The sequence below is a fragment of the Lissotriton vulgaris genome, unplaced genomic scaffold (assembly GCF_964263255.1).
Source record: "Lissotriton vulgaris unplaced genomic scaffold, aLisVul1.2 SCAFFOLD_462, whole genome shotgun sequence".
NCBI lineage: Eukaryota > Metazoa > Chordata > Amphibia > Caudata > Salamandridae > Lissotriton > Lissotriton vulgaris.
Window position 1 is genome coordinate 1,094,745 of NW_028255543.1, and position 21,997 is coordinate 1,116,741.

Genomic DNA, 21,997 nt, shown 5'->3' on the forward strand with positions numbered 1-21,997 from the left:
ACATTCATTGACCACAGCGGTCAGGATATGACCACAGAAGGTGGTCAGAGATTGTTTGTCGATAAATTTGTGCACATCTGCTTCCAGATTTGTGTAGGAAATTAAAGGATTCGGAAAGTTCTTGGGCAGTCTCATCTTCAGCCCAGATACTAGCTACCGCACAGTACTACGAGAATAGAGACAAAGATGAGAAAGATAAAGTAGAGAAGAAAACTAGAGAACTCAAAACGAAGGTTTTGCTACAGCAAGCCTATCCGCCACGTGGTGGTGGTAATAAAAATAATAATGGTCCGAATCACTATCAGAACACTTTTCAGCAGCCTCCGAGGAACTTGCAGAGATTCGATTACAATCAAAACCGCGTAGGTCCTAATCAGTGTTTATACTGCAAACAAGAGGGTCATTACAAATATGACTGTCCTGCCCTACCACAACGCGCAAATGGATTTTCTGGCGTAAGAGGTCATGGTAGTCAGCAAGCGCCTAGAGGTAGAGGGCGTGGAAACGCCCCTCAGGACGCACGTCCCCTTCCACCGCAAAACTCTATGAACAGGTTTGATCAGCAAAATAACGTATCTGACAGGACAGCTCAATACTACGTTGATGAGTATTACACAGAAAATGAGCAGTGGGAGAATAACGATTGCTAGGACAGCCTTAGACAAGGAGAGGGAGTTGTTTCAGTTCCAGTAGATCAGAGTGGACCTTACGTTGAGGTGATTACATCGGGTGTGTCAGAACCTTTTCTGCTGGATACTGGTGCTACAAAGAGTTCTATTATGCACTCCAAACTCCCTGGCGCACCTTTGTCTGGCGAAATGAATGTTTCCGTAGGTTTTTCTGGCGCCCCGGTTAGAAATCCGATTTCTGACCCGTTATCTCTTTCTGTTGGTCCTTGTGAATTCGAAGCACCCCTTATTTTGACAACAGGTTGTGGTGAAAATTTGCTAGGATTAGATTTACTGAAAAGATTGTATGCGACTTTGTACTGTTCCCCCTCAGGAGTACAACTTACTTTAGGTAAGAAAGTGGTTTCTCCCATGTATTTGTCAAGAGATGCACTTCCAGCAGAATTGGCACTTCTCCCAGATATTCTTTGGGCTACTGGTCCGAATGATGTAGGTCTCTTAGAAATTCCACCATATGTTGTAACATTGAAGTCGAATGTCAAAATGCCACGAATTCCCCAATACCGAATATCCAATGAGGGCGAAAAAGCTTTGCTAGCGATTGTTTACGAGTTGATTGAAAAAGACGTAATTGAAGAAACACGAGGAAATGTTTGCAATAGTCCTGTTCTGCCTGTTTTAAAACTAACTGACCCTTCTCAGCCACCTGTGTATAGATTCGTGATTGATCTTAGAGAAGTAAATAAGATAGTAGTGCCACAATTCCCAGTTGTCCCCGACATTACAACTTTATTGACGATGATTCCAGCATCTGCCTCCTGGTTTTCGGTGATTGACCTGAAGAATGCCTTCTTCAGTATCCCGATTGCTGAGGAAAGCAGGGATATTTTTTCCTTTAGTTTAGGTGGTCGCAGCTTCCGCTTTAAGCGCGCCCCTCAAGGCTACTGTGAAAGCCCCTCAATATACAGTCAAGCACTGAAAAGTCAGCTTGACACAATGGCTTTGCCCAAAGGTTCCACCCTCGTACAGTACGTGGACGATTTACTCATCGCTGCAGATACTGAGGAAATTTGTAAAATGGCCACGTTGACGTTACTGCGTCATCTATGTGACCTGCATCACAAGGTGTCACTTTCCAAACTTCAATATTGCCGACAAGAAGTGACCTACTTAGGTCATCTCTTATCGAAGGAGGGGAGGAAATTGACCCCAGAAAGAATTCAGGCAATAGCAAATTTGCATGTGCCAAGAACGCAGAGAGAAGTACGCGCTTTCTTGGGCATAACATCGTACTGTAGACAGTGGATTCCACATTTTTCACTATTAGCCAAACCCTTATTGACACTAACGTGCAAAAATACACCCAATCCCATTCCTTGGTCTGACGAGTGTCAGAAAAGTTTTCTCGAATTACGCACAGCATTATGTTCGGCTCCTGTGTTAGGTAACCCCAACTACAGTAAGCCTTTCACATTATATGTCCACGAGAAGGAGGGCTGTGCATTGTCCGTACTGACTCAGTTATACGGAGATAGACAGCGGCCATGCGCCTATTTTTCGTCAACTTTGGATCCGGTAGCAAGAGCGTTGCCAATTTGTTTAAGGGCCACAGCAGCAGCAGCTGTTTCTATTCGACAGTCTGCAGGACTAGTAATGAATAATACACTAATCGTGATGGTCCCGCATTCGGTAGAGACATTGTTAAATAGGACAAAGACACAGCACTTAACTAGCGCTCGACTGACCAGTTATGAATTGACGCTACTAGCGAGCCACGTGCACATAAAAAGGTGCAGTACCTTGAACATAGCCACATTGTTACCAATTGCTGAGGAATCAGATGCTTCAGAACAGCACGATTGTTTCCTCAGAACAGAGGAAGAGACGAAAGGGAGAGTTGATTTATTCGAAACTCCTCTTGCTGAATGTGATGGTACATTGTGGGTAGATGGTTCATGCTTTAAACTCCCAAATGGTAATGTGACTACTGCATATGCTGTCACAACTTTGCACACAATCGTTGAAACTGCGCGAATACCACATGGTTCAGCTCAAGCCGCTGAACTCGTGGCACTGACGAGAGCATGTGTGTTATCCAAAGGAATGAAAGTGACTGTCTATACCGACAGCCAGTATGCCTTTGGAGTGGCTCACAGTTTTGGACGATTGTGGAGAGAACGTGGGTTCCTGACTTCGCATGGAGCTAAGATTCAGCATGGTCAGTTGGTGAATGAGCTTCTTGAATCACTGACGTTGCCCCTGAAAGTAGCGGTCGTGAAATGTAGTGCACACAAGAAAGTGACTGATGATGTTGGTCGTGGAAATGCATTTGCTGATGAAACTGCTAAGGAAACTGCAAAGAATATGATGAGCCGAATGTATGTTGTGAGCCCAGAAAGATGGACTGGTGATGTTGGAATATGTGAAGACACGATAGAAAGTGTAAAGTCCATCCAAGCTGAGGCCACGGAGAAAGAGTTAAGCATGTGGAAAGAAAGTACAGGGAGAATGGATGCAAATGGTTGTTGGACTGAATCGACAGAGCGACAGAGATGGTTGTTACCCGATGCATATGTGCCTGCAGTGGTTACAATGGCTCATGGGATGGCCCATATCAGCGCGAAAGGGATTTGCGAGTTGTTGGCCCCAGTGTGGAAGAATTCAGGGATTCCCAAGTGTGCAGAGAATGTCGTCAAGAATTGCATGGTATGCCTGAAGCACAATCCTGGTAGGGGAACCCCAACTCCAGCTGGTCATTTTGCACCTCCTACGTATCCGTTCGAGGTTTTGCAGCTAGATTTCATACACATGGAGAGGTGCAACAGCTTAAAATATGTGCTCGTGGTTGTTTGTGCCTTCTCAAGATGGGTAGAAGCCTATCCCCTAAGGGACAATACTGCCTTGTCCACAGCGAAAGCCCTTGTGAAAGAGTTCTTCCCCAGGTTCGGAATGCCTAGAATGGTCTGGTCGGACAACGGAAGTGAATTTGTGGGTTGTGTGATGAAGAGTGTGTGAAGGGCTAGGCATTAGGCAGAAGTTTCACGCTGCAAATCACCCCCAATCAGCTGGATTAGAGGAATGTTACAATGCCACGCTTAAACTTAAATTGGCCAAAATCCAAGCAAGCACAGGTCTTAAATGGCCTGACGCTCTACCCTTAGCACTCCTATCCACCAGAATGACTGTGCATTCGCGAATGAAACTCAGCCCCTACGAAATAATCTTTGGTCGGCCAGCCAACATATGGGGAGTGCCTAGGCCCACGAAGTTTAGCGAGCTGCAACACCCAATTTTGCTTGACTATTTGTATGACTTGACGGCTAAATTGCGTGTTTTGTATCAACAGGTCCACAACACCTTGCCTCCGGTCTCTGAGACACCGGATCACTCCATTGACCCCGGTTCCTGGGTGTTGGTCCGGAATTTCCGGAGAACAAGAAACGACCAGCCCAGGTGGACCGGGCCTCACCTCGTCCTCCTGTCTACAAGGTCGACTGTTAGAGTGGAGGGGAAGGCCAATCGGGTCCACGGGATCTATTGTAAGAAGATACCCTTCCCTCTGCCACATGACCAATGGGTCCGGAAAGGAGGCACTGACTCAGAGCGCACAAAACGTGTAAAAGAAGCTAATCCTGATTACGAAAGTGGGAACATTCTTCAAGACACTACGCCACCACCAGAACAATTGAACTCTGTGGAACCTGAGCTACTGTTTCTGGACCAGACAGTACCCGGGAAAAGACGCTACAATTTACGACCAAGAAAAACAGACTAAAGTAAAAGTGATTTATTTTATGATCCGAGAAAAAACCTGTGGACTAATAAAAAATTGTGTGTTTTTCCCAAATCCTATTTTTTTAAGTGCAGATTCTCCCATCTAGGTAACTTGCTTATTTTTGTTTTTTCGAACCGCCATCCGGGTTCCGCTGCTAGGGTCGCAGTTGATTAAAGACTTTTGGGTGCAGCTGACGACGATAGGTCGCTGGTTCCAGTTGGTCCAAGGGAGCTGCCCTAGACTGACAGAAGCATCCTTTAGCAGAAACAACCTACCACCGCGGGCAGCACCTTAGAGAGGATGGAGTTTCCTGATGTGGAGAGGCCTGCCAAATAAATGAACTTTAAGCAGAGACTTTTGAAAACAGTAACGAAGAGAAATTTTATAATAATGTGTATTTTTATGCTATTTAGCGTAATGGTCTTTTTGATAAGCTATGTTTTGTTCTCTTTTCATGTGACATTTGCGCCCACTACATCACCCATACCTCCTCCTACTGTTCCCTCTCATTCTTTCCACCCTTTTCCTGACCACGAATCAAATAGGAGATTAGAGTTCATTAATAACTCTTTTGTTCAGTTATTGCACCAACACCAACTTGTAATGAACACAAACAACTGTTGGGTGTGTGGTCTCATGCCCCACACCACGGATAGAGGTATCCCCTATCTGGTCCTGCCATTTAGTCACAATGGTCAGTATGGGCATATAGGACAATGTTCATATATGCACGAGAAATCCAACCCCTACGTTCTGTAAAAGATAACCTCAAGACTAGCGCCCTAGTCAAGGGTATAGTTGACATGATCAAGGAAGTAACTTCTTACGAAGATACCCCGGATGATGAGATACTTGCATATGTAGGTTGGAACGTGACCGGATATGGCACTACCTTAAGTGAAAAGCAGCAAGCCAAAAGATCGTCCCCTATCTGGATCATACCCCATCAAGGTCACCTGTGTCTGCAAGGCATTGGTAGGAATCCCAGAGCTCAGCTTGGGAAGAGTGTCTGTACAGAAACCTACGTTTTTGGATCCCAGACTTCCCCTGCCGTTTTTAGCAGCTAAGGGCACTTATTTCATCTGCCACGATAGAGCCTATACATGGTTGCCCCCTGACTTCTCGGGCTCATGTTTTGTTTCATTCCTGTTACCTCCCACCTACACAGCAGCGGCGGATTACCATCGGACAAGGGTAGTTAGAGGTGTCTTGAGTAAAGAAGACACTACAGGTCAAGAATTTGGTGATTTTGCACTTGGGTTTCTGCCGTTCTGGGGACCCATGGTTCACAGCAGAAACATTAGGCAATTGACAAGGGTAGTTGAATACACCGTGATTGAAACTGCTGGTGCCCTTAGTAACCTGACTGCTGAGCTCCAGTCGGATCGACTTATGACCCTTCAGAACCGGGTTGCTTTGGATGTAATACTTGCGGACCGAGGTGGAGTATGCAAATTGATCCAGTCCAGTTGTTGCATTTTTATTCCAGATAATGCTCCAACAGTATACGGGGCCATCTCCAAACTACATAAAATTTCCGAATCTATTCATGTGGATAAAGGAGATTGGTCATTAATGGGATGGTTCTGGGGACTGATATCTGCCTGGGGATGGAAAATTTTGATGGTCATTGGGATGGTCTTAGCCATTCTTTTCCTGTTCTGTCTATGCATACAGTGTGCTCCTGCAATATGTGGCCTCTGCGCTACATTATGTGTAAGGAAACCTGTGTCAGGACATGAGCTCAGCACTAGAATGATGTTGCAGCAACATCTCAATGACTTTAAAAATATAGATCTGGACTCAGATTAACATGAGGATAGATTAATTCCCTATGTTAGGGCAAAAGGAGGGTCTGTGGTACTGAAAAATCTGGATTCATATAATAGTACTAGACTCGAGAATAAAAACTTCGTCGAAATAGAACGAATTTGGTATCAAAAGACCGAGAATGACGAGTACATCAAGTACATGTATTTTCGGCGTATTCGAGTGACGATGTCACCTCGAAATCGTCATTTACCTTCTAAAACCCTTAGCTGCATGTTGCCCTTTACATAGGCCTTAATCCAGTTGATTTGATTCCACAAGGACACATACTCCTTAATCGACTTCTTCCTGACCCCAGTACAAGTTAGAACCATTGCCCCAGGCCGAACTCGTTAGGTCAGTCCCCTCCCAGTGGCCGAGCAAGATAGCATCTGGGCTCAACCAGCCATAAAACCATTTCAGCGCGCACACCTGCCATATCTCGCTCACATCTTTCTCCACTCCTTTTCTTCACTTGCTTTATGATGGGGAGGTGACCATTTTTATTAGGGGTCCAGCGATATCTGATGAAATGTTGGGCCTTGCCTGATGATTTGTTATGGGCAGCACGACGTGAAATATGTACATGTCATTATGACTCTGCTTTTCTTTTGTAATCAGTAACCGTAAATGAAATACCACGAATCCAAGGAATGTCTTGCCCAAGGCTGAATACTATGTATAAGAAGAGAAGCCTGACTTTGTAAAAGTGTGCAGTCTCCTGAATATACTTGCTTTGTACTTCTAGGACCCTGTCACCTTGGTTGCAGCCAATAAACGAATCTTTGACTCCACCTGGAAGACTCTGAAGTTTCTGTAGGTCTGACTCAGGAGAACCCGAGGTCTCTGGTGTGTTGATCCCCTGGCACCGCTGGGTTGCCGGTTCTTTACCGGTTCTTAAAAACCCAGTACCTCATGGTCATCTTGACTATGTTTGATCTCCCAATCAGACTTAATGGTAAGGATGTCCATGTCTTGAGCAGTTTCCTTACTTCTCCGGCTACCTTGGTCAAGTTGCGTTGCGAGATCTTTTCTATGTCTTGATTCACTAGGATTCCTAGGTATCTGATTTCATTTTTTATGTTGTGACTTTTAAATCGGGTGTTCCAAGTCATAATCTCTGTTTTTGTTTGGTTTACCAGGTATCCTGAAACTTTCCCAAATGCTCCTATTGTTTCTTCTATTGTCTTTTTCGCTCTTAGGTAATCGTCTGTAAAAATCATTAAGTCATCCGCATATAAGGCGATTTTCTTCTCCCATGTGTGATGCTTAAATGGAGTGATTTCTTTACTATTTCTTAGTTTGTTCGCTAGTGGTTCAATATACAAATTGAAGAGTAAAGGTGAGAGTGGGCAACCCTGCCTCGTTCCTCTGCTTATCCTTATATTTTCCGTGAGATTACCATTTATTAAAACCTTGGATCTTGGAGCTTTGTATATTTGCTTTACCATATTTATAAAAGTTAGTCCAATGTTATTTTTGACCATAACTTTCTCTAGGAAGGCCCAATTGACCCTGTCAAAAGCCTTTGCGGCATCAACAGTGAGTATAGTGAGAGGAGTTTTTTTCGTTAATTGCGATATCTATTGCAGTTAAAAGTTGTTGTGTGATTTCGTGCAAATTCCTCCCTTTGACGAACCCTTTTTGATCTTGATGCAGCAGTTTCGGCAGTACTTTCCCCAATCGCGATGCCATGATTTTAGTAAAGATTTTATAATCTGCGTTCAGCAGTGAAATCGGGCGGTAAGATTCGCATCTGGCTGGGTCTTTTCCTGGTTTTAGAATAATTGTAATTATAGCATCATTCCAGGAATCTGGTATGGCTTTGTGCTGTTTAAGAATTATATTGATTAATTCTGTAATATGTGGAAGTAGAATATCTCTTAATGCCAGATATAGTTCGTACGGTAAAGCGTCCGGTCCCGCTGCTTTTCCTTTTTTTAGACTTTTGATGGCATCGGCCACTTCGCCTTCTTGGACTTCTTTGTTCAGATCTTCCTTTTCTTCCTCCGTAAGTTTTAGGAGTGGAACATCTTCCAAGTAGGAATTAATCAACGGATCTTGCGGGTTCCGTATAAAGCTCTTTAAAGAATTTACAGAATTCTTGCCTAATGATGTTTTCATCGGAGTTTTGCCCTGTTTGATCATCTTGGGTTATACTTCTCACTTTGTTTCTGACTAAGTCAGTTTTAAGTTTCCATGCCAACCACTTTCCGCAGCCCTCACCATATTCATGCTTTGCTAGTTTGCTAGAGTCCCATTTCTTTCTTAATTTTTCTTCCAAGACCTCTTTAATTTTATCCTCCTGATGCTGTTTTTGTAGGAGAAGTTCTTGTTTCCTGCCTTCTTCTCGTTCGTTGGAAATGGCGATGTCTAAAGAGTGAATGTTGTTTTCCAGATCTGAGATCTCTTGCTTTAATTGCTTATTTTTGCGAGCCCCTAGACTCAGCAGTTTACCTCTTAGAATAGCTTTGAAAGCATCCCATGTTATTTGTTTTGTGGTACCTATGGCATTTAATTCAAAGAAATGTTTTGTTTCAGTTTCCAGTTCACTTATTATATGTTCATCTTGTAGCAAGGTCCTCTCTACTGTGAATCTTCTTTCCATTTCTTTTGCTGTGACCTGTAGTTGTATTTGCACAGCCGAATGGTCGGACAAAAGAGCTGGTAGGTGCGATACTTTTTTGACGTTCTCTGTGAGTTCGCTGCTGATCCAAAAGTAGTCAATCCTTGACTTATGCCCTAGCTTTTTATTATGCAGGGTGAAAGGATGCATTTTTTCTCCTTTTTTTCTCCAAATGACGACTAGGTTGAGATCTTTTTTATAGATCCCAATCCACTCTCTCATTTTTTTCAAGTTGGCCTGTCTCCGAGGTGGTGATCTGTCTAGACTTATATCCATCACTAGGTTAAAGTCACCGCCCAGTATTATGGGAGAAGTGGCTAAAAGTAGCTGCGAATACAGTTTTTTCAGGGGGTCAGCGTCATCGAGGTTTGGTCCATAGTAGCCTGCAATCGTAAGGGGAGTATTGCCAATTTTTATGCTGGCTGTAGCCCATCTGCCTTTACTGTCTACTTCTGTGGAGGTTACAACTGCTTTTAGTGATTTTTTGAAAATTATCGCAATTCCCTTGATATTGCAGTGTTGTGTGGTGCATACATAGGAATCTATCCACCATACGTTCTTAATTATTTGATCCCATTCTTCTTTCAAAAGGTGGGTCTCTTGTAGTATTATGATTTCACTTTCTGCTGTTCTGATGTATTCCAGAATTTTGTTCCTCCTACTCTTTGTCCTCAGGCCATTTACATTCCACGATAATATTTTAACGACTCTACTTGCACTTCCCATTGTTTCTATTCATGTTGTTAACGCACTTCAGCACCAGCGTTACCTTTTTGTTTCTGAAATGTAACTCCATTTTATCCTTGCCTGTACTCTCGCAAATGAGGATTTTTTTGTTTTTATCCCTATTTTGCTCCCCACCCTTTATCGTGTGATTTTTTTGTTTTCTTGATTGTGATTTTACGTTACCCTCCCCGGGGAAGCCTCCATCTTCTTTTCCTTCGGTTATCTTCGTAACCCTTTTGGCTTCCCGTCCCCGTGATTCTTTCCTTTATACGAAAAAAAGGTTTTTTTTGATTGCAAAGCACCTTCTAGTTTTAAACTTTAAACTTAATTATATTTTGCTTATGTGTCTTTTTCCATTGGGGGTTTTTTATGTAGACTAGGTCTTTTAAGTGAGTTCATTTATTTCTGTGGTTCCTCCGACCGCATTTGATCTCTCATTAGTTCTAGGAGGGCTTTCACCTCTTCTGGCTCTTTTATGTTTCGCATTTTATTCCGCCACATTATACGAAGGGAAGGTGGAAATTTCATCTGCACCGTGGCGCCTAGTCCTTGGAGTTCTGACATTAGATTTCCCAGTTCCCACTGCCTGGTCTGGGAAGCCTTTGACATGTCGGACCTTATTCTAAAAGTCCAACTGTCTTTGTTGTAGGTTCCCTTTTTCAGTGCCTCTCCCAAGATCTTGTCCTTCAGCACATACGTTTTAAAATTGACTAAAATCTTCCTTGGGGTTTTCCTTTCCTTGTTCTTTCCAAAGGGATCCCTATGTACTCTTTGTATGTCTTCTTCCAGAGTTGTTTTATCCGCCCATGGGAAGTTTTCTGCCAATAATGCTACTACAAACATCTTAATGTCTTGACCCTCCTGGTTCTCGGGCACATTCAAGATCCTGATATTGTTTTTTCTCGCCTGGTTTTCTAAGGACTCCATCTTTTCGTTCATACTTTTGTTTTCTAACCTTAGGGAGTTTATTTCTTGCCTGTTCTTTTCTACCCTTTTGTCCAGGGCAACAACTTCACTCTCTACTGCCGTAACTCTATCTCCCAGGGCGTTCAACTTATTGTCCAGTTTTTCGCACACTTCCTGGATTTTATCTTGTTTCGCTTCTGATATAGAGAATTTCTCTTTCATTTCTGCCCATATCTTCTCTAGGAGCTCGTCTGTATGATTTTTCGAAGTTTCTTTGGGACTCCCTAGTGATCTTGCATCATTCTCTCCCTCATTCTCGTTCTCTGTGGGCTTGTATGCTGCTTCAACAGAAGGCTCCACACCCCCCTCCGCCATGTGTGCTTTCTGGACCTCGGCTCCTTCTGCTGTTTCACTTCCCTTGTTAGATTTCCACATGTCTTCCAAACACTTTGTTTTTAATTTGATCTTCTTCTTATTATTATTTTTTTTCCCTTTCTTCGCGCCGCCCGAAGCTATTTCGCCAGTTAGGATGGGCATCTGAGAATTTGTTTTTTGCAAAGAAGAAGTATTCGTGTGTTTGATGGTATCCTCTCTATCCCCCCTCAGAATTTCCGAAGGGGACTGTTCCTGCACGAGAGCCTGAGTCTCTGTTAGTAGCCCCTGCTCTTGTACTTTAAAGTAGCTTCTTAGTGAGGGAGTCACTTTTATTTTAGACCTCAGTGAGGTGACCTGTTTGCCGTTCTCTAAAGTACTCTTGGTGTATTCTTTTACTTGAGTTTTCTGCCTTTTCTTGCTCTCCCTTGGTGAAATACCTTTGGGGTATTGCTCTTGCCTTAGGAAGTTTCTGTTGCGCAAGCTGTAAGAAGATACTACTTGTCTGTCTTGTCTTTTCACTTGCTGAGACTCTAATGTTTCCTTAGTCCTCACAAGATCTGGATCTGAAACTTTAAGACTCCCCCCTAAGTTTTGCTGCGCCTCCTCTTTGCCCTCCTTTGCTATTTTTACACATTTACTCATAAGCAGGTGGATAGTTAGCATTTTAGATTTCGAATTCTGAATTTGGCAGTTATGTGCAATGTTTAGATTATTTTGGATGTTTATAATGCTCTCTGACGTTCTCTCTGGCGTTATATTGGTAGCTTTATCTGTTATCTGAATCCTCCTTGTTAGAGCAATTTTATTAATGCCCATGTGGTTTCCATTTTGGTTGCAAAATGAACCAGCTCTGAGTTCTTCAAAGCCCCAACACCCTCGAGCCTTGGTGTTTGACTCCCTGTTCTGAGTGCTCCAGTTTGAAATCCCTCGGCTCGAACTTAAAACCGAAACTGATCCGACTCCGCTACTACCACTGTGTGCCTCAGTGTATTGCCGGAGATTGACTCTGACTCTCCCGCTCGTGCCCCGGAACTGAAAATTCAGTCTTCCGGAGGCGCGACAACAGCGCGTCTTTGCCTCTGCTGCGGTGCTCCAGAGATTAGATTGCTCCCCCGCCTTGACACCACGTTCTGATCGCCGCCAAGATCTTCCGCTTTCACCAGTATTTCCGAGTGCCTCCGTGAGCCCCAGACGGTGCTCGCCGCCCGCGGGAGTCGTTTCCGCTCTCTGCAACCCACCATGCGTCCAGCATCGGCTCAGAACTTCCCTTGGTTTTCCGCATTCAAGTGGGGGTAAAAACGGACCAGAGCCACATACCATTTCAAAAAGGCCGTATTGCAGGTAAGCGGGTCCCCAATCTTTGTCTCCCACTCTTATGGTACTCTCATAACGCTTATCAGCATATACTTTCGTGGTTCTGTTCACCCATAAGCTTCTCCGTTTTGTGGGTGCTTTTCAATCGCTACATATCCTTTTAGAATCACGGGTGAACCGGGAGCTCTCCGACTGAGCTCCTTACCCAGCCGCCATCTTCCCCCACAAGACCCTTCTGAAATCATGGTCAGAGTTTCAAGAGTTGACAAACAATACACTATCCAAATTTAAATTTTACCAAATCCTAAGCTGGTCTAAGACACTACCAAATAACAACAATGGAAATGAAAAAATGGAAAAAGAAATGGTTAAAACAACAAAAGTACCAAAAGAAGTAGCTAAATGGTACTGGGCTCTGATAAATGCTAATGATACAAACCCCAATATAGAAGTACAAATTTGGGGGAAAGATCTACCAATAGCGGACCTAGACTTAATCTGGGAAAAATCTGTGGAAAAATGCTGGTCCACTCTGAAATCTGCGGCTCTGAAAAGGAACCATTTCTTTACAATTCATCGGGCTTACTGGACACCAAGAAAGCTTTCCAGGTTTAAGAACGCAGGAATAAAAAAATGCCCAAAATGTGGAGAAGAAAAGGCAGATGGTATCCACATGTTTAAAAACTGCCCCCAATTGAAAGAATACTGGGACGAAGTTGGTAAGACCTTGAGCACTATCCTGACCAAGCAACTAACTGTAAGTACCACCCTTACCCTGTTTGGGATTGAAGACACAGTAAACGGAGGGGGGCTCACAAAAAGGCAAGAAAATCTTCTTTTTGTTTTGATAGTACTTGCAAGGAGGGAAATTTGCATTAAATGGATAGGGTCTACCAGTCCAATGCATGCAGATTGGTTGAACTCGGCCATAAGAATTAATAAACTCGATAGGAAGGGAAACACATGTAAGAGATTTAAGTTCTGGGAACGTTTTGAAAATTTCTTAAACCCTAAGTAAGATCAAATCACCAGTCCTATGATTAAAGCGATACACGCTTTGGTAGACAAGTATGATACTTGTTGAGTAGTCAAAGCGACTATCTCCCCCAGCTCCAAAATCAGAGGTAATGGTATGTAACGGGCAAAGGAAACTCCTCTAAAGATCATCAAGAGGATGATGAAACTCCCCAAACAAGAGAGACCGAGGGGCAGTACCAGATAGAAACTAGAGGCAGACACCTGATACTCCGAAATCACACCGATATCGCAATATGAGGATTAAAAAAAATAAATAAAAAAACACCCCCAAATTGCCCACCAAAAATACGCAATACTGCTACCTTGCAGGCCGCCAATGTAAGCCAATGGCAAAAATGCACCTCAGAAACAAGGCCTAATTCCCCTTTCCCCTCAACCTACGCCCAAACAGCTATTTTGACACAAAATTAGACCTTCCCAGCAGTGCTACCAGACCCCTAAACCCACTCCCAAAAATCAAGAACTCCCCTAAATAGCTTCCCAAAAACACGCAATACTGCTACCTTGTAGGGCGCCAATGTAAGCTAATGGCAAAAATGCACCTCAGAAACAGGGCCTAATTCCCCTTTCCCCTCAATTTACGCCCAAATTGCTATTTTGACACAAAATTAGACCTTCCCAGCAGTGCTCCCAGACCCCTAAACCCACTCCCAGAAATCTAGAACACCCCTAAATAGCTTCCCAAAAACACGCAATACAGCTACTTTGCAGGCCGACAATGCAAGCCAATGGTCAAAATGCACCTCAGAAACAGGGACTAATTCCCTTTTCCCCTCAACCTTCAACCAAACTGCTATTTTGATACAAGATTAGACCTTCCCAGCAGTGCTCCCAGGCCCCTTAACCCACTCCCAACAATCTAGAACACCCCCAAATTGCCCACCAAAAATACGCAATACTGCTACCTTGCAGGCCGCCAATGTAAGCCAATGGCAAAAATGCACCTCAGAAACAGGGGCTAATTCCCCTTTCCCCTCAACCTACGACCAAACTGATATTTAGGCACAAGATTAGACCTTCCCAGCAGCTCTCCCAGAACCCTAATCCAACTCCCAAAAATCTAGAACACCCCCAAATAGCTTCTCAAAAACACGCAATACAGCTACCTTGCAGGCCGCCAATGTAAGCCAATGGCAAAAAGCACCTCATAAACAGGCCCTAATTCCCCTTTCCCCTCAACCTACGACCAAACTGCTATTTTGACACAAAATTAGACCTTCCCAGCAGTGCTCCTAGGCCCCTAAACCCACTCCCAACAATCTAGAACACCCAAAAATAGCTACTCAAAAACACGCAATACAGCTACCTTGCAGGCCGCCAATGTAAGCCAATGGCAAAAATGCACCTCAGAAACAGGGCCTAATTCCCCTTTCCTCTCAACCTACACCCAAACTGCTATTTTGAGACAAAATTAGACCTTCCCAGCAGTGGTCCCAGGCCCCTAAACCCACTCCCAACAATCTAGAACACCCCCAAATTTCCCACCAAAAATACGCAATACTGCTACCTTGCAAGCCGCCAATGTAAGCCAATGGCAACAATGCACCTCAGAAACAAGGCCTAATTCCCCTTTCCCCTCAACCTACGCCCGAACAGCTATTTTGACACAAAATTAGACCTTCTCAGCAGTGCTACCAGACCCCTAAACCCACTCCCAAAAATCAAGAACACCCCTAAATAGCTTCCCAAAAACACGCAATACTGCTACCTTGTAGGGCGCCAATGTAAGCCAATGGCAAAAATGCACCTCAGAAACAGGGCCTAATTCCCCTTTCCCCTCAATGTACGCCAAAATTACTATTTTGACACAAAATTAGACCTTCCCAGCAGTGCTCCCAAACCTCTAAACCCACTCCCAGAAATGTAGAACACCCACAAATAGCTTCCCAAAAACATGCAATACAGCTACCTTGCACGCCACCAATGTAAGCCAATGGCAAAAAAGCACCTCAGAAACAGGCCCTAATTCCCCTTTCCCCTCAACCTACGACCAAAGTGCTATTTTGACACAAAATTAGACCTTCCCAGCAGTGCTCCCAGACCCCTAAACCCACTCCCAAAAATCTAGAACACCCCCAAATAGCTTCCCAAAAACACGCAATACAGCTACCTTGCAGGCCGCCAATGTAAGCCAATGGCAAAAAGCACCTCATAAACAGGCCCTAATTCCCCTTTCCCCTCAACCTACGACCAAACTGCTATTTTGACACAAAATTAGAACTTCCCAGCAGTGCTCCTAGGCCCCTAAACCCACTCCCAACAATCTAGAACACCCAAAAATAGCTACTCAAAAACACGCAATACAGCTACCTTGCAGGCCGCCAATGTAAGCCACTGGCAAAAATGCACCTCAGAAACAGGGCCTAATTCCCCTTTCCTCTCAACCTACACCCAAACTGCTATTTTGAGACAAAATTTTGACCTTCCCAGCAGTGCTCCCAGGCCCCTAAACCCACTCCCAACAATCTAGAACACCCCCAAATTGCCCACCAAAAATACGAAATACTGCTACCTTGCAGGCCGCCAATGTAAGCCAATGGCAAAAATGCACCTCAGAAACAGGGCTTAATTCCCCTTTCCCGTCAACCTACGCCCAAACTGCTATTTTGTCACAAAATTAGACCTTCCCAGCAGTGCTTTCAGACCCCTAAACCCACTCCCAACAATCTAGAACACCCCCAAATAGCTTCTCAAAAACATGCAATACAGGTACCTTGCAGGCCGCCAATGTAAGCCAATGACAAAAATGCACCTCAGAAACAGGGCCTAATTCCCCTTTCTCCTCAACTTACGCCCAAACTGCTATTTTGACACAAAATTAGACCTTCCCAGCAGTGCCCCCAGACCCCTAAACCCACTCCCAGAAATCTCGAACACCCCTAAATAGCTTCCCAAAAACACGCAATACAGCTACTTTGCAGGCCGCCAATGTAAGCCAATGGTCAAAATGCACCTCAGAAACAGGGACTAATTCCCTTTTCCCCTCAACCTTCAATCAAACTGCTATTTTGAGACAAGATTAGACCTTCCCAGCAGTACTCCCAGACCCCTAAACCCACTCCAAAAATCTAGAACACCCCCAAACAGCTTCCCAAAACACGCAATACAGCTGCCTTGCAGGCCGCCTATGTAAGCCAATGGCAAAAATGCACCTCAGAAACAGGGCCTAATTCCCCTTTCCCCTTAACCTACGCCCAAACTGCTATTTTGACACAAAATTAGACCTTCCCAGCAGTGCTCCCAGACCCCTAAACCCACTCCCAAAAATCTAGAACACCCCCAAATAGCTTCCCAAAAACACGCAATACAGCTACCTTGTAGGCCGCCAATGTATCCAATGGCAAAGAAACAGGGCCTAATTCCCCTTTCCTCTCAACCTACGACCAAACTTCTATTTTGACACGAAATTAGACCTTCCCAGCAGTGCTCCCAGACCCCTAAACCCACTCCCAACAATCTAGAACACCCCCAAATTGCTCACCAAAAACATGCAATACTGATACCTTGCAGGCCGCCAATGTAAGCCAATGGAAAAAATGCACCTCAGAAACAAGGCCTACTTCCCCTTTCCCCTCAACTTACGCCCAAATTGCTATTTTGACACAAAATTAGACCTTCCCAGCAGTGCCCCCAGACCCCTAAACCCACTCTCAGAAATCTAGAACACCCCTAAATAGCTTCACAAAAACACGCAATACAGCTACTTTGCAGGCTGCCAATGTAAGCCAATGGTCAGAATGCACCTCAGAAACAGGGACTAATTCCCTTTTCCCCTCAACCTTCAATCAAACTGCTATTTTGAGACAAGATTAGACCTTCCCAGCAGTACTCCCAGACCCCTAAACCCACTCCAAAAATCTAGAACACCCCCAAACAGCTTCCCAAAACACGCAATACAGCTGCCTTGCAGGCCGCCTATGTAAGCCAATGGCAAAAATGCACCTCAGAAACAGGGCTTAATTCCCCTTTCCCCTCAACCTACGCCCAAACTGCTATTTTGTCACAAAATTAGACCTTCCCAGCAGTGCTCTCAGACCCCTAAACCCACTCCCAACAATCTAGAACACCCCCAAATAGCTTCTCAAAAACACGCAATACAGGTACCTTGCAGGCCGCCAATGTAAGCCAATGGCAAAAATGCACCTCAGAAACAGGGCCTAATTCCCCTTTCCCCTCAACTTACGCCCAAATTGCTATTTTGACACAAAATTAGACCTTCCCAGCAGTGCCCCCAGACCCCTAAACCCACTCCCAGAAATCTATAACACCCCTAAATAGCTTCCCAAAAACACGCAATACAGCTACTTTGCAGGCCGCCAATGTAAGCCAATGGTCAAAATGCACCTCAGAAACAGGGACTAATTCCCTTTTCCCCTCAACCTTCAATCAAACTGCTATTTTGAGACAAGATTAGACATTCCCAGCAGTACTCCCAGACCCCTAAACCCACTCCAAAAATCTAGAACACCCCCAAATAGCTTCCCAAAACACGCAATACAGCTGCCTTGCAGGCCGCCTATGTAAGCCAAAGGCAAAAATGCACCTCAGAAACATGGCTTAATTCCCCTTTCCCCTCAACCTACGCCCAAACTGCTATTTTGTCACAAAATTAGACCTTCCCAGCAGTGCTCTCAGACCCCTAAACCCACTCCCAACAATCTAGAACACCCCCAAATAGCTTCTCAAAAACACGCAATACAGGTACCTTGCAGGCCGCCAATGTAAGCCAATGGCAAAAATGCACCTCAGAAACAGGGCCTAATTCCCCTTTCCCCTCAACTTACGCCCAAATTGCTATTTTGACACACAATTAGACCTTCCCAGCAGTGCCCCCAGACCCCTAAACCCACTCCCAGAAATCTATAACACCCCTAAATAGCTTCCCAAAAACACGCAATACAGCTACTTTGCAGGCCGCCAATGTAAGCCAATGGTCAAAATGCACCTCAGAAACAGGGACTAATTCCCTTTTCCCCTCAACCTTCAATCAAACTGCTATTTTGAGACAAGATTAGACCTTCCCAGCAGTACTCCCAGACCCCTAAACCCACTCCAAAAATCTAGAACACCCCGAAACAGCTTCCCAAAACACACAATACAGCTGCCTTGCAGGCCGCCTATGTAAGCCAATGGCAAAAATGCACCTCAGACACAGGGCCTAATTCCCCTTTCCCCTTAACCTACGCCCAAACTGCTATTTTGACACAAAATTAGACGTTCCCAGCAGTGCTCCCAGACCCCTAAACCCACTCCCAAAAATCTAGAACACCCCCAAATAGCTTCCCAAAAACACACAATACAGCTACCTTGTAGGCCGCCAATGTATCCAATGGCAAAGAAACAGGGCCTAATTCCCCTTTCCTCTCAACCTACGACCAAACTGCTATTTTGACACGAAATTAGACCTTCCCAGCAGTGCTCCCAGACCCCTAAACCCACTCCCAAAAATCTAGAACACCCCCAAATTGCCCACCAAAAACACGCAATACTGCTACCTTGCAAGCCGTCAATGTAAGCCAATGGCAAAAATGCACCTCAGAAACAAGGCCTAATTCCCCTTTCCCCTCAACCTACGCCCAAACTGCTATTTTGACACAAAATTAGACCTTCCCAGCAGTGCTCCCAGACCCCTAAACCCTCTCCCAGAAATCTAGAACACCCACAAATAGCTTCCCAAAAACATGCAATGCAGCTACCTTGCAGGCCGCCAATGTAAGCCAATGGCAAAAATGCACCTCAGAAACAGGGCCTAATTCCACTTTCCCCTCAACCTTGAATCAAACTGCTATTTTGAGACAAGATTAGACCTTCCCAGCAGTACTCCCAGACCCCTAAACCCACTCAAAAAATCTAGAACACTCCCAAACAGCTTGCCAAAACACGCAATACAGCTGCCTTGCAGGCCGACAATGTAAGCCAATGGTCAAAATGCACCTCAGAAACAGGGTCTAATTCCCCTTTCCCCTCAACCTACGCCCAAACTGCTATTTAGGCACAACATTAGACCTTCCCAGCAGTGCTCCCAGACTCCTAAACCCACTCCCAACAATCTAGAACACCCCCAAATAGCTTCTCAAAAACACGCAATACAGGTACCTTGCAGGCCGCCAATGTAAGCCAATGGCAAAAATGCACCTCAGAAACAGGGCCTAATTCCCCTTTCCCCTCAACTTATGCCCAAATTGCTATTTTGACACAAAATTAGACCTTCCCAGCAGTGCCCCCAGACCCCTAAACCCACTCCCAGAAATCTATAACACCCCTAAATAGCTTCCCAAAAACACGCAATACAGCTACTTTGCAGGCCGCCAATGTAAGCCAATGGTCAAAATGCACCTCAGAAACAGGGACTAATTCCCTTTTCCCCTCAACCTTCAATCAAACTGCTATTTTGAGACAAGATTAGACATTCCCAGCAGTACTCCCAGACCCCTAAACCCACTCCAAAAATCTAGAACACCCCCAAATAGCTTCCCAAAACACGCAATACAGCTGCCTTGCAGGCCGCCTATGTAAGCCAAAGGCAAAAATGCACCTCAGAAACAGGCCCTAATTCCCCTTTCCCATCAACCTATGACCAAAGTGCTATTTTGACACAAAATTAGACCTTCCCAGCAGTGCTCCCAGACCCCTAAACCCACTCCCAGAAATCTAGAACACACCCAAATAGCTTCCCAAAAACTCGCAATACAGCTACTTTGCAGGCCAACAATGTAAGCCAATGGCAAAAATGCACCTCAGAAACACGGCCTTATTCCCCTTTCCCCTTAACCTACGCCCAAACTGCTATTTTGACACAAAATTAGACCTTCCCAGCAGGGCTCCCAGACCCCTAAACCCACTCCCAAAAATCTAGAACACCCCCAAATAGCTTCCCAAAAACACGCAATACAGCTACCTTGCAGGGTGCCAATGTAAGCCAACGGCAAAAATGCACCTCAGAAACAAGGCCTAATTACCCTTTCCCCTCAACCTTCAGCAAAACTGCTATTTTGACACAAAATTAGAGCTTCCCAGCAGTGCTTCCAGACCCCTAAACCCACTCCCAAAATCTAGAACACCCCTAAATAGCTTCCCAAAAACACGCAATACAGCTGCCTTGCAGGCCGCCTATGTAAGCCAATGGCAAAAATGCACCTCAGACACGGCCTAATTCCACTTTCCCCTCAACCTACGCCCAAACTGCTATTTTGACACAAAATTAGACCTTCCCAGCAGTTCTCCCAGACCCCTAAACCCACTCCCAACAATCTAGAACACCCCTAAATAGCTTCCCAAAAACACGCAATGCAGGTACCTTGCAGGCCGCCTATGTAAGCCAATGGCAAAAATGCACCTCAGAAACAGGGCTTAATTCCCCTTTCCCCTCAACCTACGCCCAAACTGCTATTTTGTCACAAAATTAGACCTTCCCAGCAGTGCTCTCAGACCCCTAAACCCACTCCCAACAATCTAGAACACCCCCAAATAGCTTCTCAAAAACACGCAATACAGGTACCTTGCAGGCCGCCAATGTAAGCCAATGGCAAAAATGCACCTCAGAAACAGGGCCTAATTCCCCTTTCCCCTCAACTTACGCCCAAATTGCTATTTTGACACAAAATTAGACCTTCCCAGCAGTGCCCCCAGACCCCTAAACCCACTCTCAGAAATCTAGAACACCCCTAAATAGCTTCACAAAAACACGCAATACAGCTACTTTGCAGGCTGCCAATGTAAGCCAATGGTCAGAATGCACCTCAGAAACAGGGACTAATTCCCTTTTCCCCTCAACCTTCAATCAAACTGCTATTTTGAGACAAGATTAGACCTTCCCAGCAGTTCTCCCAGACCCCTAAACCCACTCCCAAAAATCTAGAACACCCCCAAATTGCCCACCAAAAACACGCAATACTGCTACCTTGCAAGCCGTCAATGTAAGCCAATGGCAAAAATGCACCTCAGAAACAAGGCCTAATTCCCCTTTCCCCTCAACCTACGCCCAAACTGCTATTTTGACACAAAATTAGACCTTCCCAGCAGTGCTCCCAGACCCCTAAACCCTCTCCCAGAAATCTAGAACACCCACAAATAGCTTCCCAAAAACATGCAATGCAGCTACCTTGCAGGCCGCCAATGTAAGCCAATGGCAAAAATGCACCTCAGAAACAGGGCCTAATTCCACTTTCCCCTCAACCTTGAATCAAACTGCTATTTTGAGACAAGATTAGACCTTCCCAGCAGTACTCCCAGACCCCTAAACCCACTCAAAAAATCTAGAACACTCCCAAACAGCTTGCCAAAACACGCAATACAGCTGCCTTGCAGGCCGACAATGTAAGCCAATGGTCAAAATGCACCTCAGAAACAGGGTCTAATTCCCCTTTCCCCTCAACCTACGCCCAAACTGCTATTTAGGCACAACATTAGACCTTCCCAGCAGTGCTCCCAGACTCCTAAACCCACTCCCAACAATCTAGAACACCCCCAAATAGCTTCTCAAAAACACGCAATACAGGTACCTTGCAGGCCGCCAATGTAAGCCAATGGCAAAAATGCACCTCAGAAACAGGGCCTAATTCCCCTTTCCCCTCAACTTATGCCCAAATTGCTATTTTGACACAAAATTAGACCTTCCCAGCAGTGCCCCCAGACCCCTAAACCCACTCCCAGAAATCTATAACACCCCTAAATAGCTTCCCAAAAACACGCAATACAGCTACTTTGCAGGCCGCCAATGTAAGCCAATGGTCAAAATGCACCTCAGAAACAGGGACTAATTCCCTTTTCCCCTCAACCTTCAATCAAACTGCTATTTTG

General features: G+C 44.9%; 1 pseudogene; it reads left to right on the plus strand.

The window, feature by feature from the left end:
- The first annotated feature begins 4,704 nt into the window (after positions 1-4,704).
- On the plus strand, positions 4,705-6,216 carry LOC147659099 (endogenous retrovirus group 3 member 1 Env polyprotein-like; annotated as a pseudogene).
- The last annotated feature ends 15,781 nt before the right edge of the window (positions 6,217-21,997 follow it).